This window comes from Lycium barbarum, chromosome 10 (genome assembly GCF_019175385.1).
Source record: "Lycium barbarum isolate Lr01 chromosome 10, ASM1917538v2, whole genome shotgun sequence".
Taxonomy (NCBI): domain Eukaryota; kingdom Viridiplantae; phylum Streptophyta; class Magnoliopsida; order Solanales; family Solanaceae; genus Lycium; species Lycium barbarum.
In genome coordinates, this window is record NC_083346.1 from 56457356 (window position 1) to 56463490 (window position 6135).

General features: G+C 37.9%; 1 non-coding gene across 1 annotated transcript; it reads left to right on the forward strand.

The window, feature by feature from the left end:
* The first annotated feature begins 208 nt into the window (after positions 1–208).
* LOC132616317 (small nucleolar RNA R71) lies at positions 209–314 on the forward strand. The gene has a single exon (XR_009573107.1). It is a non-coding gene; the product is annotated as a small nucleolar RNA R71 (small nucleolar RNA).
* The last annotated feature ends 5821 nt before the right edge of the window (positions 315–6135 follow it).

Genomic DNA, 6135 nt, shown 5'->3' on the forward strand with positions numbered 1-6135 from the left:
CATATTCTGGATCATAACACTACCATAAGGCACAATATCAGCATTGTTTGAGTGCCAAGCCTGATTGTGCGTAGTCAGCCTATCAAGTATGTTGGTCACTCTGTGGTAAGATTTATTCATAAAACAACCATCAGCTGCATTGTTTGCAATTGATTGCGTCACTGGATCCAGCCCTCAACAGAACTTCTCTATTAATATGTTATCCGAAAAACCATGATTTGGAATTTTCTGCAAATACTCCTTAAATCTCTCCCAAGCTTCATATAATTGTTCCCCCAGTCGCTGCTTAAATTCATAGATCTTGTCACGAATCTCATCCTTCTTGCTAAGAGGGTACCATTTCTTGAGGCAGACTACTACCATCTCTGCCCATATAGTAATAGAATTCTGGGGCAGCTTCTCGAACCATGCTCTTGCATCTCCAGCTAAGGATTTGAATAGCCTCAGCCAAATAGCATCTTGTGAAACTTTCTTTTGGATGTGATTAGCACACACATCCACAAAATTCTGCAAATGACGTTGAGGGACATTAACAATAGAGTTTTGAAAGTAGCCCTCAAGCTACAACAACTGTATAGAGAGGAGTCAATTTTGACACTTGCAGCTCCAACTCGAGGATGAACAATAGCAGATGCATAGTCCTCCTCAGGAATAAGATCAGCGAAAACATTCTCGTCATCTGATTCATTCGGCTGATTGTTCAATCGGCCCCCTTGGGTACCAGCACGTTGGGTTTGCTGACTCTGATTCATGTTCACCTGGTTTACAAGGAATAGCAAACAAGGTGTGATGGAATAAGCAAAAGACTTCAATCAAAGCAAACACTATTTAGTAATTTCAAAACTGTATTCCCTGGCAGCAGCGCCAAAATTTGATACACTCAAATTACACCTTTAATTAGCGTAAAGCAAAAAATGTCAAATATAGTAACCCAACAAGGTTGGGGTCGAATCCCACAGGGAATATGGTATGAAAAGGTTACTAAACTCGTAGAATGCTTAATTTAGTTCTAATGTCTTAATCCGATGATTTTTGTAAAAGTTGGTTGTTTATGACTAACAGCTAGCTACTTGCTTTGGAGTGTGATTTATGGTAAAAGAAACCAAGGTTGTGTCCCCTTTCGATAAGGTGTATGATCACGGGTATTGATCTTGATATACATCTAATGGATCATTATATGAATGCACTTAACCTCTATATGAATCTCTACTATTTCCCAATAAATAAATATTATCTCTTTCTAAAATTTTTCCAAATATAAGAAAGTAACTATCAAGAACAGTTAATTATGCCAGGTAAATTCGTCTTATTCCTAAGTGTTACACCTCGGAAATTCTCCGTGAACGTACAATGAATAGACCAACGAAGAGTATGAGTGTACGATGTTTTACTAAGAAGGGGATGACTACTTATGAGTTTTGAAAATGCGAAAGTTGCAGATTTGCACTTCAGCCCAGTTGGTCGTAAAATAGAATACGGCCCGTAAAGTGGTTTACGGACCGTAAACTGCTATCGTCCTCCAATATACAAAATTTCAACTTTCTGCCAAATGTCTACATGGTTAAATACGACTCATAATACGGACCGTAAATCAAAATACGGCCCGTAAACTGTGATCGTAAACCACCATGACTCCAGCAAACCTTTCTGTTTCTGATATGCTTAAATACGGTCGCGAAGGACGGACCGTAAACCAGAATACGGCCCGTAAACTGGGTTTACGACCACTGTGCACTTCGACTACTGTTCATAAAAATCAGATTTTAAGTTAAGTATAAGGGACCCTTTTTCATTCCATTCATTTCATTTTCACTCCACACTTCAAGAAACATCTAGAATACTCTCTAATATTCATCCACAAGAGAAGCAAAGGAAAATCAAGATCAACAACACTAAAACCATGAAATCAAGAGTGTGAAACTCACCAAAGTTCATCTACACCAAGAAATTGCAAAGGAAGTGAAGTAGGGTTTTTGGCATAGAAGAGTATTGCTACTCAAGGATAATTCCTACCACATCTAAGGTAAGTTTTATGACTTTCTCATGATGATTGAAGTATTTATACGTTGAAACACTTGGATTATAGAAGAGTAGTAAATGGGTCATAAAATGTGAATAGTGCATAATTGAATGATAGATGGATTGAATTATGAATGTTGATGAGTTGGGAGTATAAATATGTTATGAATGGCGTGTAGACCATAAAATATATATGATGTATGATAAAATGTGATGATGAGCTAAAACCCATAAATGTGGGGAAATTGGAGAAAAATTGTGGAATGTGGTAAATGTAGATAAATGACGATTGTTGACACGATATTGTGAATGTGGTAGTTGAAATGAAACATGGGAAAAGTAGTACAAACAAAGGAAATGCCGCCCAATTTTCCCTAGAAAATAGTCACGCGTTCTTATAGTCGATTAACTGACGTTGATGTGAATTCTCTTGAAGGTAAAGACGCGAATATTGAAGAAGAACGATCAAGCGGTAGAATAGCTAAAGGAAAAGGTATGTAAGGATAGTCCTTTCTTTCCAAGGCATGAATCCTATGATATGATATTATTTCCATACACTTCCATGGCTTCCTTATATTCCGGAACTGAGAGCCTATGTTTATGGATAGCCACGTGAGATAAGAATAAGAGACATGTTATGAGCACGATAACGGAGATGATAAGCTTAAGACTAAAGATTATAGAGTTCATGGTATAATGTTTAAACAAAGCTAAAGACATTAACTACGATCGATTGGTAATGCTTGATGTATACACGCACCTTATATACTAATTCCTTCAAGGTGAGGCGGAATACCTATGAATGCTCCATAATGTAAGCGGGGGCTCTCGACCTTACATCACCCCGACATTGTTATAGATTGTTCATAAGCCTCAATGCATGTCCTATGACCAATGTTTCGAGAAACTATAAGTCTATGTTCATAAAGGATTTCATGTGAGATAAAGGTAAGAGATATGCTATAGAAATGATAATGGAAATGATGAGCTTAAGCCCAAAGATTATAAAGACTATCATACGATAATTATACGAAATTCATGCTACGAATACGATGTGATTTTCATAGATTGTCTTTAAATTTAAATGTGTGCAGTAATGAAAGGTTACGATAAGCTTATGAGATGTATATGATGACAATGATGATGATGAGATATATTGATCCTTGTATGATGCATGTGATATGGTCGAGCCACTACGTGGCCTAATATGGAAGATATGTATGTGATATCGTCGAGCCACTACGTGGCCGAATATGGATACTGTCGAGCCACCATGTGGCCGAATACGGATATTGTCGAGCCCTACGTGGCCGAATACGGATAATGTTTTATGTGTATGAGAAGCTACGGCACTACGATGATGAATTATATGACATGATGATGTATACGCTATGATGGTTCATGCACGACGATTATGTATATGTGATATATGTATGAAATGTATTCACCCTTAAAGGTCGCGCAGGTTTTGCCTTCACCTCATGACTTATGATTTCTCTATTATGTTTATTTCATTCATGCCTTACATACTCGGTACAATATTCGTACTGACGTCCGTTTTCTTTGGATGCTATGTTCATGCCCACAGGTAGACAAGGAGACGGTGCAGACCTTTAGGAGCTATCAGTAGATTTGCAGAAGCACTCCATTATTCTGGAGGTACTAATCGGGCTTATACTTTTGTGTATATACATATGTATAAATATTTTGGGCACGACGGGGTCTTGTCCCGTCCATATGTCTAGTACTCTAGTAGAGGCTCGTAGATACGTATGTGTGGGTTATATGGTCTGACAAGGTGTTACACCTCGAAAAAATTTCGTGAGCCAACAATGAATAGAACAACGAAGGGCATGAGTGTGCGATGTTTTACTAAGTAGGGAATGACTATTTATGAACTTTGGAATTAAGAAAGTTGCAGAATTTCATTTCAGCCAGTGGTCGTAAAATGGAATGCGGCCCGTAAAGTGATTTACGGATCGTAAAGTGCCATCGTCCTTCAACATTTTAAAAATCTCAACTTTCTGTCAAATGCTTCGAATGGTTAAAAACGACTTGGAATACGGACCGTAAATTGAAATACGGCCCGTAAACTGAGTCGTAAACCGCCATGATCTTCAGCCAACCTTTCTGTTTCTGATATGCTTAAATACGGCCGTGGGGGACGGACCGTAAACCAGTATACGGCCCGTAAAGTGGGGTTTACGACCACTGTGCATTTCGACTACTGTTCATAAAAATCAGATTTTAGCTATTAAAAATGAGGGACCCAAGTTCATTTTCTCATTTCATCTTCACGAAATTTCTCCCTAGAAATCTCTAGAACACTCCAAACACTTCAACCACAAGAATACCAAGGAAATCAATGATCATCAACACCAAATCTATGAAACAAAGTGTATGAAACCTAATTGGAAGTCATCTCCTTCAAGAAATTCCAAAAGAGGTGAAGAAGGGTTGTGGTGCTAAAGGAGTGATTCCACTCTAGGCTTGTTCCATCATCATCTAAGGTATGTTTCATGACTTTATCATGTTATTTAAGGTATTAGAAAGCTAAGATGCTTGAAATGTAGAAGAACATAGAAAATGGGCCATTACTGAGTGAATAGTGTCACAATTGAATGATAGTTGAATGGAATCATGAACGTTGATATGTTGTGATGATGAATAAGTTATAAGTGGCGTATAGACCATGGAATAGGTATGAAGTAAGCAAAAATTATGATGATGAGCTAAAACCATTAAATGTGGAGAAATTGGATAAAAATGGTGGATTTTGCTAAATATAGATAAGTGATGAATGTTGATACGATATTGTGAGTGTTGTTGTAAATGTTTGGGAGTTGAAATAGAACATGAGAAAAGTAGTAGAAACAAAGGAAACGCTGCCAAATTTTCTCTAGAAATAACGATGCGTTCTTATGGTCGATTGACTAACTATAATGCGTATTCTCTCGTGAAGGTAGCAACATGATATTGAAGGAGAACAAGTGAACGATAGCTTAACTAAGCGACAAAGGTATGTGAGGCTAATCCTTTTCTTTCTATGGCATGAATTCCATGATATGATTCTTCTTCCTCTCCATGATTCTCCTATATTCAGGAAAGCTAAGAGCTTGAGATCATGAATAGCTATATGAGTCAAGAGATATGATATGACGTTCCTATAAAGTAAATGATGTCGTCCATTTTATACACTCACCTCACATACTAATCCCTTCAAGGTGAGGCATAATGTTCATGAATGCCCATAATGGAATCGAGGGTTCACGACCTTACGTCACCTCGATAAAATACACTTGTTCTAGAGTCCCTATGCATGCACAATGGTGAGCATATTTTGATAAGCATATTATTATAAGCATTTCATAATGAGCATGTCATAATCATATTACACAGGGCCTAGTTGGCCGGGCAGTCACCGCGAAAGCGGGCAGCTATACGATACACCATGGCCAGTTGGCATAGGCAGACACCACTAGTGGGCGGCATGAGATGGTACCCCGGACGCGGGAGGCCTGGACGCGGGCTAATGTTACTGATTATCACACCGCACCTATATATATATATATATATATGATATGCATACATGAGATGATGATAAGCATAAAAGTAAGTCAGCATGCATTACTTTTCATACGATTCCTAGCCAGGTACAGTTGCTCCATACTTGATGCTCCCTTATTTTCTTGATGTGTTGTTATTGTTCACGCCTCTCATACACAGTACAACATTCGTACTGACGTCCGTTGTCTTTGGACGATGTGTTTATGCCCACAGGTAGACAGGGAGGTGAGCTCGATCCAGATTCTTAGGAGCTGTCAGCTGATTGAAAGCACTCTATTGTTCGGAGGTGCTTATGATTATTCTTTTGGTACATATGTATATTTTGGGCATGACGGAGTCTTGTTCCGTCTACATGTATAGTATGTCAGTAGATGCTCGTAGATGCGTAGTGTGGGTTAGATGGTCTCATAAGTCTACTACGGTATGCATAAATATATTACATATATTATTTTGATAGTCTACTGAGGCATATATATATATATATATATATATATATATATATATATATATATATATATATGTAGACTAATTGTGCTTTCCACCGAAAAA